Below are 15,417 nucleotides of genomic sequence, written 5' to 3' on the forward strand. Positions count from 1 at the left end.
ATGTTACTTATAAGCATATTATATAAATTTAAGGATGTGGAATGGAGAGGAGGAGGAGGAAAATATATATGAATATTCAGCAAGCATGACTAATTTGCATGTTTTAGGCTTAAGGACTAAATTGAATAAAAGTAAAAATTTATGGGTAATTTTGTAAAAATGTCAAAAAATGACCAAATTGCATGAAATGAATTATTTTATTATTTAAATTACAAAATTGAATGAAATTATTAATTTAGTTCAAGATAGGGGGAAAACATGTTTTAGGGATTAAATTAAAAAGTGTTGAAATTATGGAAAAATTCTGATATTTTATAGACTTCATGGATTGTTATCAATATGTATGAGAATAATAGGTGGAAATAAGGATTAATTTGCAAGAATTTTATTTTCCTGCCCCTAAGGATGAAATCGTCATTAATTAAAAGTTTAGGGCCAAAATGGTAACTTTTCCTAGAGCATTAATTAAATGCATTAGAATATGAAATGAATGAAAATGATGATCAAATTTATTTATAAAGATCCAGACGACTCAAATATGAGACTTGATCGTGGAAAAGAAAAGATATCGGATTAATAAAATTATAAACACAAACAAGCAATGAGGTAAGTTCGTGTAACTTGAATTATATTCTTAAATGCTTGAAATGCATGTTTTTGATATGAATATGATTTGAATGTTCATTATATGAAATTTATGAAACATTGACATATTTGATGGGAAGAATCCCAGTTGAATGAAAGGAAAATTCGATGGATCTCTGAAAAGGAATTGACGGTAAAAAGGATCTAGCCCGGACGGGTGATCCTATCCTGATATAGCCCTCTCGAAGAATATGTGGAAAATGGATTTAGCCCGGACGGGTAATCCGAATTAGGGTCTGAATTTAGCCTGGACTGGTAATTCAGATCCAAGCTCATTAGAATAATTGTCGTTGCAGGGGATTTAGCCTGACTGGTAATCCCGACAATACTCTATGAGTTTATATTACAGGGGATTTAGCCTGGACTGGTAATCCCACTGTAAGGATGAGGTTCGCGGGAGTGTACTCTCTGATATGAAATGTGTAAGACCATGGTTGAAAGATACCATGGCAACGTGATATGAAACGAATAAGACCATGGTTGAAAGATACCATGGCAACATGACGGGAAATGAATAAGACCATGGTTGAAAGATACCATGGCAGCGTGACATGAAATGAATAAGACCATGGTTGAAAGATACCATGGCAACATGACAAAAAAATGAGTAAGACCATAGTTGAAAGACACTATGGCATCATGTCAAAGATAAATAAGACCGTGGATGGGAGACGCTATGATATCTATTGAACAATTGATATTCAGGTAATATGTATTAGATGACGAATGGTTACATGAAATGGTTGTGTGAAATGTTTACAAGAACTGGTCATATGGAAATATATGTACAAAATAGTTGTATGAAATAATTATGAAGATAGATAAACAAAATAAGAAAAAGTACATGGAATATAATTTATGTTAAGTTTGATATAAACTTTACCGGAATAAATATACTTAAAATATATGGAAATGATGAAACATGAAATATTGATATAATGAAACGATTGATATATACTTATAAAGAAACGGTAATAGAATTAATATGTTTCATGACATGTACATATATGATTATCTTTGATACGTTGATACAAGGAAATTATGTAAGTAAAGACAATTATTAAACTCAAATGTGACATGTCGAGAAAATAAGTATATCGATGTTGAATTTATATGAAATATATGCAAGTATACTAACAATGATGTGGCTTGACACTTAGACAAAGGACAAGCTATTGATTGAATGGTAATATGTTTAATTACAAGAAGCATTGAAATGTAAGTACTTAGATGAAAATAAAATTTAAGATTTTCCAAATTTTTTTTTTATAATCTCGATTTAATTCCATTTGGTTTCTAGTGTATGTTTGGGGCTTCGAGGGCCCAATAGAGAGACGTTATGATTATTTTCAAAATCTGAATAATAAATGACTCAGAATTATCTGAAAATGTTCAGTAAACTCCGGTAATGCCTCGTACCCTATTCTGGCAATGGATACGGGTAGGGGGTGTTACACCCTGTTTCATGGGAAAATTTTCTATGTTTTCCTGAAACTTCTTAAAGTTCTCAGTTTAGTCCCGAATCGATTCTGATGAATGTTTTGGGCTTCGTAGACCCAAATAAGGGACGACATGCATGTGTTTGAAATTTTTTGAATTAAAAGAGATTTTATGGCCCAGTTTTTGCATGAATGTGTATGTTTAAGTCATGTAATGCCTCGTACTCTGTTCCGGCGTCGGACATGGGTAAGGGGTGTTACATACGAGGTAAGTTCATAAGTGAATAAATGATGTTAAATTGAATGTATTTATTATGTACATAGTAGAATTGAATTGTATGTATGTATAACTGTCAAATTGAATTTAGCATGGAATGATTTATTACGAGCATGAATCGATCAGATTATGACGTCCAAAATCCCCGTACAAACCTTAGGAATAGTTAGGATACATATGTCATGACATAGGACTCTGATATTTGATTTCTCGTAAGACCATGGTTGGGACGTTGGGATCGATCTGAGATTTATGTGTAAGACCCTGTTTGGGACAATGGCATTGATGATTGATTACATGTAAGACCACGTCTGGGACGTTAGCATTGTACTAGCTTTTCGAGCTACCCGAGTATCCTTATTGATTTCGAATGGTTCAATGGGCAATTGAGATAAGATTGAATGTGAAATCGATCTAAATGATTTAGGTACTTGCAAAGTTAAATGTTCATGAAAATAAAGTAAGTATAGTACTTGAGATGATGATATAAATTATGAATGTTAAAATAGTGATTTATATGTATATGAACAATTTCATATTCAGCCTACTTGAAATTATAATGCTAATGATCATTTAATAATTTTATTTGCTTATGACTTACTAAGCTATTTAAGCTTACTATGTGTGTGCTCGTTAGTTGTTTTATAGATTTTGGAAGCTAGTTACAAGCTCAGGGATCGTCAAGGAACTTTGTCACATTATCGGTCGCTTTTTCGGTATTTTTTAAGTTTGAACTTTGAACCTATGGCATGTATAGGCTAGATAATATGTTTAATCTTGAAGTATGTATATATTTAGCATCCAAAAAATGGCTTGATTATAATGCTAATGGTTGTGTAAATTTTGTCATGTGTTTTGGCAATGAGGTAAATGATTGATGCTTGTTGAGTTATAGTATGTAATATATTAGTTAAGTAATATGCATGTCAAATACGAGTGGTGTGCTTGGTATATGCTTACAGTTTAATGTAATGATATGCATGGCTTATGATTGTTCATTATGGTAAGCTTGACATATTAGTATGTTTTGCATTTGTTGATTTTTATGATTAGGCTCAAACAAAGTAAACATGGTTGGTGGATATATATTTCAATTGTGGCTTAATATTGGCTTATTTGGAATGTATGATTTGTATTATGAATTAGTTCAAGTTAGTAAGCTTAATACAGAGTATTTATGTTTGTGATGTTTGTTATATGATCCGGTAAAGGGGTAATGATAAGCATAATGTATATTCGGCCATGATACTAATTTTATTTTAGAAGTGTGTTTATGGCATATTTTATGTAATGGAATGGTATGATTATTGTGTATATATTTGATGATTGAAATTATGGCCATTTGGATAGTTAAAAATGTTAAATTAATGTTTATAATCGGCTAATCATAAGTAAAATAAGTGTACATGCCAATCATGTGTAGTTGGTTATTTAGATTCAGCTTGTGATGGCTAATAATGATCATGATCTATAACGACAAAGTAGCTTAACATTGAATGGTAAAAAAAATTTATGCTACTTTTAAACCTAAATTTGATAGCCGAAATAGATGAGAAGGGAATTGGTTATGTGAGTGCAATTTATGCATAATAATTAGCATGTGAATGGGGTGTACTATGGTTTGTATTTTGTGCTCATATAATGGTTCATAGCAGTAGGCTAAAATGCACATTATATATGTTGCATTAAGTTATGTTCGGCCATATGGTAATGATACTAAGGTTGCATATGTGTTTGGACAATAATTGGTGTGTAATAGTTTGTTTGGTTTTTAACATGCGCGTATGCAAATTTAAAGAAATGATATGTTTGATATTGGTCAAACTAAATAGATATATTTCCATGTATTCGATATATGTTTGAATGCCTTAATGTAGGCACATGGAATTTGTCATGTATTAAGCTATGATATAATTTGAATATTTGAATGCTATAAAGGAGATGTACATATGATTTGTATAATTGAGTTTATACTACCATAATCATGAATAGTAATGAATGACTCTCCTAAGCTATGTATTGGTCGGTAATGCCTTGTAACCCTAATCCGTCGACAGATACGGGTTAGGGGTGTTACAGGTTTCATTATGGGTAAAATGGTAAAATATGTATTAAGTATAATAAAATAAAAACAAATGTAATTTCTGTTCATCTTTCTTGCTATCAACTGAAATTGAGAAATCAAAAGAAGCCATTTTAGGGCTTTGATAATCGGCTAGCATATTCCTTGATTAAGGTATGTTCTTTGCTCAGTTTTTGAAATTTTTATGTTTTTAAGATCATTGCTTCAAATTCTAGCTAGCCCGTACCCTAATTTTTGAATTGCCATTGATGAATGCTTGATGCTTTGTGATAGATGATGATGAAAAATGGAAGATAAATGATAGATTATCATGTTTTGTAAAGTGATTTTTGGTAAAAATGCATATTAGGGATTAAATTGAGAAATGTGTAAATTGAGGGATTGAAATGTGAAATAAATGAAAGTTTTGGGCTGCTAGGGACCTATATGAAATTAGGCACACATGGGTTTGTAATGAATTGGTGTAATTTTGTTGTTTATTGAAATAAGGACTAAATTGTAAGAAATGTGAAAGTTTAGGGGCAAAGTACAAATTGGCCTAAATATTTGTTTGTGGATGAAATTGATTGAGTTGGTGATTAAATGGATTAATTTTGAATATATATAGATCAAGAACGAAAGAAATCAGACTTAGATCGAGGCAAGAATAAAGTACTCGATTAATCTGCTAATTTCGTTGTTTCTACGACCAAGCTAAGTTTAGATGGAAATAAATGTCCTTAAATTGAATTATATGTTTAATTGTCATAGAATTGCTATAAATGTTGAATGAGCAAATACGAGCAAGAATCGACGAAGTTTCGATATCCGAAAGTCCCATACGAACCTTAGGAATAGTATAGGATACAAATGTCATGACATTAGGTTACCAAGATGTGATTACATGTAAGACCATGTCTGGGACATTGGCATTGTATTGTGATTACGTGTAAGACCATGTCTGGGACATTAGCATCGTTAATCGATTTCGTGTAAGACCCAGTTCGGGATAGTGGCATCAATATGTGATAACATGTAAGACCATATCTGGGATATGGCATTGTACAAGCTATATGTGATTCCCTAGTATCCTTAACAATTCTGAACGGTTCAATAGGCAAAGTTAAGTCGAGAAAGAATGTGCGGATTGTGACAGCCCTAAATTGGCCCTAGTCGGAAAGTGGTTTCGGGACCACAAAACCGAGTTATAAAAATAAAGAACTATTATTTTCTATGTTTATTGTGCATGAACATGCATGTGTGAAAATTTCAATCTTTAATTTATTCATTTGAATGTGAATCTTTTTAATAGGACTTATGTGAGACAAATGTGAAATGGGATAGGTAATCCTAGAAGTGGTTCAATAATGCATGTAATCAAAAGGGTGGACTTGCATGTCAATTTCCCCACTTTGATAGTAGTGGCCGGCCATGACAATGAGGATAAGCAATATGTGATGGGTAATAATAATAAAATAATGTATTAATGGCATAATTTATGAAAAAAAAGAAAAAAGAAAAAGGGTGTTAAACTAATTAAGTGAATAAAACAAAGAAAAGAAATAAAGTGTTCATCTTTTAACATCTTTGTCCGAAAATTTTAAGAAGAAAGGGGAAGGGGAAACAAACATTCGGCCACTCCTTCTAGTCTTGAATAAGGTACGTAATTCATGGTAGCTTTTGAAATTGTTGAATGTATTAAGCTAGTTACTAAGTCCCTTAGTTAGCCCATGTCCAAATTTTGAATCTTGTTGGTAACATGAGTAATCGATTAAGAGAAAATGGTCAAGAAATGGTTGTTGTTCATGTTATTTGGATGAAAAAAATGGTAGTTGGGTGAAGTAGAGTCTAACAAATGAGCACATATGTGCATTAGTTGCTAAATGGAGAAAAATCGGCTAACAAGTTGTGTACTAAGGCCGAATATGATTTTGGATATTATTGGGCAATGTATGTGTTTTGAATTGATGGAATGGAGAGGATGCTTTAATTGTGTTATGAACAATTATATGTTAAATTAAGGTTTGCTAAGCTAGCTATTAAGGTGAAATGCAAATGTTAGCATTTGATTGCTAGTGTATATATGTGTATTAGCCGAGTTTTGAACTTGAATAATGGTTTGAGCACCATGTGTTGTATTGAGATTGTTTGAGTGAATTTATAGATATTTATATGATGAATTCGATTATTGATATACATGCTTAAATAAAATGTATACAAAGAATGTGTGAAAGAGTGATTTGGTAATAATCTGCTTGGGGACAGCAGCAGTAAGGTGATTTTGGAAAATCGCCATAAATTGTAGGAGTTGAATTAGAAACTGAATAAATTATGTTATTAAAGCTTGAAGAGTCTAGTTTCTTAGAAAAGAAACTATAAAAACAAAAGAGTTACCGATCTTGAGATATTTGAAGTATTGTGGGGCTGAGTCAAAATGACTACTAGATTCCCTGTTCTGTTTTTATAAAATCAGTATAAATTGTACAAAAATGGCCCTAAGATAAAATTTATATGCTTAGACTCCTTAATGAGTCTAGTTTCAAATGAAATAAACGAGAACATATTTTGAATTCTGTACGATGAGAAATTTGATTCGTAGTAAAGAGTAGTCAGTTTAGTCAAACAGTGAAACAAGGTGAACTTTAAGAAAAATCTGGTATTGTTGGGCTAAACTAAAATTTTGAAAATTTTATGGATAATAGATAAATGAGTCTTCTGTCAAGAAATATTTACGGCAATTGATTTGGAGTTTTGTAGCTCCAGTTATAAAAACTTTAGTGACTGTTGCTCAGGAAGTCAGCTTATAGGGAAATTGTAATTATATTGTAAACATTAATGAAAATTTGCTAATGAATTATTTATTGATTTTTATAAAGCTTACTATAATCTATATGTGTGAAAGTCGAATCCATATGTATTATATTCTGAAAGTAATACTTGAATAGTCGATTAATGACTAGTTAAAATTTGTTGAACTTAAGCTCAAGAGCATAGGGGGCAATTTCAGATAAGGGAAAAGAGAAAGTAACCGAGTAGCCACTCCGCAACTGTACCAAATATCCAAGGTAAGTCTTTGAGTAATGGAACTTAGTTTATGATTTGATTAAGTCATGACATATAAGCATAACAAATAAACGGTGATATAATGATTCTACTTGAATTGTATATTGAGGTGATTAGTTATACTTGTGACGGGTAGCCGAATGTGTATAGAGATCATGTTATAAAGCCAATCAAAATCATGCTCTTTGTATGTGGCTATTGAGCCGGAATTGGTAAGGTTTGATAAGTGTCTTGTGTTTGAGCTTTATTAATGAAAATGAAATATGGATGTGTCATGATTTATTGATATATGTGCATGATTATTCGAATGATATCCGGGCTAAGTCCCAAAGGCTTTTGTGCTAGTGACTATATCCGGGCTAAGTCCCGAAGGCATTTGTGCTATTGACTATATCCAGGCTAAGTCCCGAAGGCATTTGTGCTAGTGACTATATCCGGGCTAAGTCTCGAAGGCTTTTGTGCTATTGACTATATCCGGGCTAAGACCCGAAGGCATTTGTGTGAGTTGCTATATCCGGCTAAATCCCGAAGGTACTTGGGTTTGGAATTGAGCGATCTTGCTGTAATAATTTCAATTAATACGCTCATAAAATCCAAACGATAAGGTATGTTTCGTATATGCATCGAAAAAGTTAATTCCTTTTTAGATAGTATTCGCTCTATTGATTAGCAACTTCCGGCCTTTAGTTCGGTTTGGTCCCCTGTGTATGAGTATACTGGTTGAAGTGTGAAGTAAGTATGATTTTGGGAATATGCGTATATGCAGCTATTCATTTAGTCATATGAACACTATACTTTAGTCGTAAATAATTTCATTACTTGAACTTACTAAGCATTAAAATGCTTACTCTGTTACTTTGATTCTCTGTTTTATAGATTTTGTTCGTCAGCTACCGGACTCGGAAGTGTCAAAGTTGAAGTCATCCACACTATCTAAGCCACTTTTTGGTACTCTTTTAGTTCAATTTTGAAAATGGCATGTATAGGGCTGACCCTTGTTGTTAATTAAGTACCATTTGGTAATGTGTATTCGTATAGCCATGCGAAAATGGCTCGTATATTTCGAAGTATAACATTATGGTCTTGTGATATGGTTATTAAGTGGTGTGGAAATGTTTGGTAATGACTAGCCATTGGAATGGCCAATCATGGTTCTATTGGTGCTACGTACGTCATGGCTAATCGGGATTACCCTTGATAATAATGTATGTCAATTTGCTATTTGATTCATGGAAAATTATGAAATAGGTAAAATTTACCTTAAAATAGATGCTGACAGCAGCAGTGATGTAAGTTGGAAAAATCACTAAAAATAGTAGGAATGGAATTAAATAGTGAATAAATTATGTAATCTAATCTTGATGAGTCTATTTTAATATGAAAGAAACTAAACGGCCATATGAGCCGTATTTTATGAGATGTTTAAGTTTTCGTGAAACAGGGCCAGAGCGTTTTCTGGATCCCCTGTTCTGATTTTGAAAATTTACCATAAATTAACCAGAGACAATTAGAAGTCATGCTTTATATGTATAGATTCCTTTTTGAGTCTAGTTTCATTCGAAGCAAACGGCATAAGTATTTAAGCTCTGTACAGGGAGATATCTAAGTTGTAATGCATGAAGGTCAGAGTAGTCGAACCCTGAAATAGTGGAGACTTTAACTAATAAACTGTACTAATTGGCTTGACCAAAAATTATAGGAAAAAATTTGTAGATGGACATATGAGTCTAGTTTCAGGAAAAATTTACGGAATCGGTTTTCAAGTTTTTGAACTCGAGATATGATTTTTAAAGTAACTGTGATGCAGTTAGCCAGCTTGTCTGGAAATTTTAAAATGAACTGTGTAAGTAAATGAATTAAGTCCGTTAACACCTCGTGTTCGACTCCGGCAACGGTCTCGGGTACGGGGCGATACACGGATGAGTTAAATGACTCAGGTACGTATGAGATTCTTACGAGTATTAAAAAGGGAAGTAGTTGATGAATTCAATTATGATATTGAATATATGTGTACAATGAGAACAGTTTGTGATTTTATAAATGTTTACTCATAGTTGCCTATTGATAAAAATGATATTGATTTATGTGGTAATTTATTTGTATATGGCTTAGTAAGCTTTAAAGCTTACTTTGTGTGTTCTTTCCTTGTTTTATAGATTATCGAAGCTAGCTCAGACTTAGGGATCGTCGGGAAACGTCATCACACTATCGATCATTTTGTTGGTACTTCTTAAAATTTGTATATATGGTATATGGCATGTATAGGCTAGTGTCATCTTGGTATGTTTTGAGTTATGATATTAGCCATGAGATTTGGCTTGTAAATATGGTGTGTATTTGGCGATATAAGTTGGCTTAATTCATAAGTTTGATAATTGATATATGATGCATATAATGTCTTGTGTTTTGACAAGTTTAATTTGCTAGATGGTTAATTGATTTAGTTAATTATCAACGATGTGTTATGGTTGAGAAATGGCATGTTGTGAATTGGTTTTAAGATGATTAAATGGTATATTTTGGGCATGAAATAGATGATGATATAGTGAGAATATGCATAAGAAAGTTAGGTGAAAAATGTTAATTATGACATATTTATGTGGTAGGGTTTTGGTTACGATTTTAGGGGTTGAAAGTTTGGATTATATATGACATATTGTGTGTACAAATTATCAAGCTTTGGCTGCCTTTGAATGTATTGAATTGGTACCAATTTTGTTATTAAGTGTGCATGAGAGAAGGGTGAGAAATGTGGCTTAAGCTAAGCCTATTTTCACTCCACACGACCGAGCTCACAGGCTTGTCAACTGGTCGTGTGTCACACACAGGCTGGCACATGGGTATGTGGCTGGCCATGTGACCCAAGTCAGTAACCCCTCTAGATTTCACACGGCCTGACACTCGGGCATGTCTTCGGCCATGTGGTGCAAGTCAGAATGTATGCCCTGTTTTCACACAGTCTGTGACATGGGCGTGTCTTGTGGTCGTGTGAGGTACACAGCATATTCACACGGGGGTGCGACCCTTAATTGAATGAAAATTTTCTAAGTTTCCTAAAGTTTGCAAATGTTATCGGTCTAGTCCGGAACCTCTTCCAAACATGTTTTATGGTCTCATAGATCCTTATAAGGGCAATGTGAATGAGTTGAATGGATTTTAATTATGAACGCATAAATGTATGTGAATAATGTGTATTATTCGGTAATGCCTCGTAACCCTATGTCGACGACGGATACAAGTTAGGGGTGTTACATTTAATTGGTATCAGAGCTACAATTTAGTCGATTCTAGGACAAATGTAGTGAGTGAGAATTTAGCTATAAATGCCATATATATAAACTATGATAGTCTGATGATTCCTGATAGCTTAAAGTGTGTTTTCATATAGAAAATGGATCTCGATTGAGCTTTAGTTGACGATGCAGAAATTAATGCGCTTGCTCCTATTCAAGGGCAAACATCGGCTGATTTTAGGCCAATTTCAAGTAGTCAAGGGGGAGAGGCTAAGAAAGCCTTCTTCCAGATGATGAGTGAGTGGTTCACGGAGTTCATTCAAACGAATCTGGCTGCTCAACAACCTCCACTCCCACCTGTTCCTCAACAAACCCCTGTAGTTCCTCAAGGTATTTATCTTCTGCAATTAAATAAACCACCTGTTGATAGGATTCGAAAACATGGGGCTAAGAAGTTTTGGGCTACCATTGATGATGATGCTGAGAGAGCTGAGTTCTGGCTCAAGAGCACGATTTGAGTATTTCTAAACTGTAAAATATATAGGATTTTTCCTATATAAATTATCACTTTTTTACTTAAATTTGTTGTTAAAACCAAGTAATTGTTTAATAAATTAATGAAATATGTGAAAATATGAAAACAGGACAGAAATTAATAAAATATGATTTTATGCTTTATTATATAGTTTTCATGCATAAAACGAATTATTTTATATTAAATTGAGCATATTATATTTTTATGACATAAAGTGGGCCATGCATGATTAAATGAAATAATAAAATATAAAATTATATTTAATAATTTATTTTTAAATATTTCATTAATAATTTGGGTTTTAATTAATTTAATTAAGTTGGTAAAATTTAATTTTTTGGTCCTCTAACTTATTGATTTATTTTTGGACAGGTCTAAGAGCTTTAATTTGATTACAAAACCGTCCCAATGGAGGGCCAAGTCAACCCAAAATTCGGCTGAATATGGAGGTTCATAAACCATCTTTTGGTTTAATTGCACAAGGTCTTTAAAGAGTTGAAGAAATTAGAGATTTGCTAGAAGATTTATTGGTGACCGAGTCTTAGTCTTGAGTTGTTGTGGCACTCAAATTAACCAAGAATCAAGCAAAATCACCCACATTCCCTCAATTCATGGCCGATCACCCTTGGAAGGAGTTTTGAAAGATGGACACTCCTATTTTTAGCAAAGTAGCTCCCATGCCTCACCTATAAATAAGAGTCCCTTTCTCACTCTTTCAATCACCCATCATCCCACATTCATCCCTCACTCATTCATCTTTCTCTCCTTTCTCAATTCTCTTAGCTTTCTTAGCCCTCACGTCTATCATATTTGCATAAAGATTTGAAGCAAATTAGCCTCTTAAAGAATCCTTGGTCAGCCACCTTGGAGAGCCATCAGCAAATGAGCAAAGCGAAGGAACAAAGGAGCCCTCATCAGTCGGAGTCTTGGGTGACAGCCACTCTGAATTGGGTTTAATCTTTCTTCCTTTAATTTAATTCAAGAATGTTTGCTATGTGTTCTTTGTTCTTGTTTACAACAATGATAGCTTAATTTTATTTAAGCCAGGATGATTGCTTTGATTTAATAATAATTATTTGATTCATGCTTATAATATTTGTGCCTCAATTGATCATGTTTTCAATTAAAATCAAGTCTGTATTTCGTTCATACGTGATTGAAATGCACTTAAATTAGCTGAGCGATCCTAACCAGACAACGGCTAATGGATGCGTAATTGAAATGTGCATGCTCAATTTAGATCCTAACCCGATTAAATTGTAGGTTGCATAACATCCCTAACCAGGCTCTATTATTTGCATAGTTTTTAGATTTGTGTGACTAAACTGTTTCAAACCTAACACGTCCCTGTTACCTTGCATGAATACTAAGAAACCCTTGGTAAATAAGGATCAGTAAAATACATATTTACTAAGTAAAGGATTCCGAACGGACCTAACGTGGTTTCCAAACTCATGAAAGATCGAGTTGCCATGGAATGTTTTTTCGAATATTGATAAGCATGTTGATAATAATTTGAGTTTAATTAAAGTAATTATCCTAGCTTATTTATGTTATAATTGTTGCTTATTGTGTTAATTCTGCTAAAATCTATCTCATCCATATAGTTTGCATACTTAGGATAAATTGCATCAGGGATCATTGCATTTAGTTTCATATACTTAATTTTTCATCACTTCTCAATTATATTGTTTTTATTTATCAAATTGTTAATACACTTTTAACAAATAAGTGACTTAGCACAAATACAATCCATGTGGAGACGATAACTCGATTCTTACTTATTACTTGATAACGACTATGTACACTTGCACAAACCTGAGCGTTACAAGCGTTTGGTGTCGTTGCTGAGGATTGTTATAACATCCCAAAATAGGGCCTAAACGGAACAGTGGTTGCAAAACCACGAATCCAAGATAGAAACATTTATTCCGATTAATTTTTATAATTTACCGAGTGATTAGATGCATGTGTTAGAGTATCGATGGAAAATTTTATAGATAGCATGCTTAATTTGCCTACTAGGGCTTAATTGCAAAAGTTGATAAATTTGAGTTTTAGATGCTAAAGAATTAAATTAAAGAGTATCATTGAAGTACAGGTCCTGAAATGGTAATTAGACCATTAGGTTTTCATGGAAAAAAATGGACATACATAGGTAAAAATAACTAAAGTATTAATGAAGGGTAATTTAGTCATTTGGTAACTAAAAGATTAAAAAAGGGAAAAAAGATCGGAAAATGTGCCCATCTTCTTCATTAGGCTGAATTTCAAGGGTTCTTTATAGCTAGGGTTTTGTCAAGCTTCCAAGCTTCATAGTAAGTGATTCCAAGCCCCGTTTTTATTGTACTTTGCATTTTTAAAGTCCTGGTAACTTGATTTAGCTTATTCTAGAAATAATTTAACCTAGGTTTCATAATTGGAAAAATAACCATAGGTGAAATTGTTTATTTTGATGTTTTATGGTAGAATATAAAGCTTGAATTTATGTTAAAGGACTTGATCTAAGCGATTTTAAGTGAAAACGAGTAAAACGACATAAACGGTAAAAATACCTAATAGTTATAAGTACATGTTAGAGTGGGAATTTGATGTTTCCATAGGTAAATAAATGATCAGCATGTCATAAAACATAAGAATTAGCGATAAAGTTTCATTTTCGAGCCTTAGGGCAAAAGTGTAAATATGCAAAAATTTAGGGGCAAAATTGTAATTTTTCCAAAGTTGGAGTTAAGGACTATTTTGATAAATGTGAATATTAAATAAGTTAAATTTTCTATTATAGATCAAGAAGAACGAAATTCGGAGTTAGACAGAGGAAAGAAAAAGGTTGAAGACTAAATCAAAATATTTTATTGTATTTTGTATCGAGGTAAGTTTGCGGTAAATAAATGCAATGTTTTATTATTTATAATTAATGATGTTATTTTTCAGCATCTATATATTTATTTTTTAAATTTATTCCTTGATGGTTCAAGCAAGAATTGACGGAGAAATGATACTTAAAAGTCCCGGTTGAACCTTAGGAATGTGTAGTATACAAATGTCATGACATTAGGGTTTAAGGATACCAAGTAATACCATGCCAATGCATGGCATTGGTAAGTTCTACAAGGCAAGAAAATCATGTAAGACCATGTCAAGACATGGCATTGATAAACTAATATAAGGCAAAAATCCCATGTAAGACCATGCCAAGGCGTGGCAATGGTGAGTTCATAAGGCAAGGATACCACGTAAGACCATGTCAAGACATGGCAGTGGTAAGTTTAAAAAGGAAAGGTACCTGTGTATTCTTAGTATTCCAAATGGTTCAACGGAAAATTCAAAGAGTGTACCAAAGGGAAGTATCACAAAGCCAACTCAAAAAATCGTAAGGACATCGGAGATCACCTCACACTAGCAACGAGTTATCGCGATATTTTGTGACTAGAAATACTTTAAGTTGTGGCATGTATAGGGACTTGGCTATTTTGTGTGTATGTCCTTATGAGATGATTAAAGAATGACATGTGAATACTTGCTGGTAATGATTAGCTTATGCTATAGCTAAATAAGAACATGTTTTGGTATTATGTATGCCTAAATGAGGTTTGATGCAAAGAAACTATGAAAGAGTAAGAGTTGGCCATGGAGTAGTTTGGAAACAGCAGCAGTGATGTGGTTTTGAAAAATCACTAAAAAGTTTATAAATGGAACTAAATGGTGAATGAGATATATAATTAAATATTATTGAGTCTATTTTCATAGGAAAAACTAGATCAACCAAAGGAAGTCTATATTCTGAGATATTTAAATTTTTGTAAGACTGATTCAGAGTGACTTTGTGATCCCCTGTTCCAACTTTGTAAAATCACAAGAAATTTTCAAAAAGTAATTATTAGTAAAATATTATATGTATATATTCCTTAGTAAGTCTATTTTCATTAGAAACAAACAAAAACTTTATCCGATTTCTTTATAATGAGAAAATTAGTTTTTAGAGAAGAAAGGTCAGGTCCGCTGAACTGTGAAATCGGAGAAACTTTAATGAATAAAATGTACTAATTGGAAAAACAAAAAATTCTGGAAAAGTTATGGGTAAGAAGATATATTAGTCTAGTTTGAAGGAAAATTTATGGATTTAAATTTTATGTTTTGTAACTCGAGTTATAATGAATTTA

Source organism: Gossypium hirsutum, chromosome A10, assembly GCF_007990345.1.
Source record: "Gossypium hirsutum isolate 1008001.06 chromosome A10, Gossypium_hirsutum_v2.1, whole genome shotgun sequence".
Lineage (NCBI taxonomy): Eukaryota > Viridiplantae > Streptophyta > Magnoliopsida > Malvales > Malvaceae > Gossypium > Gossypium hirsutum.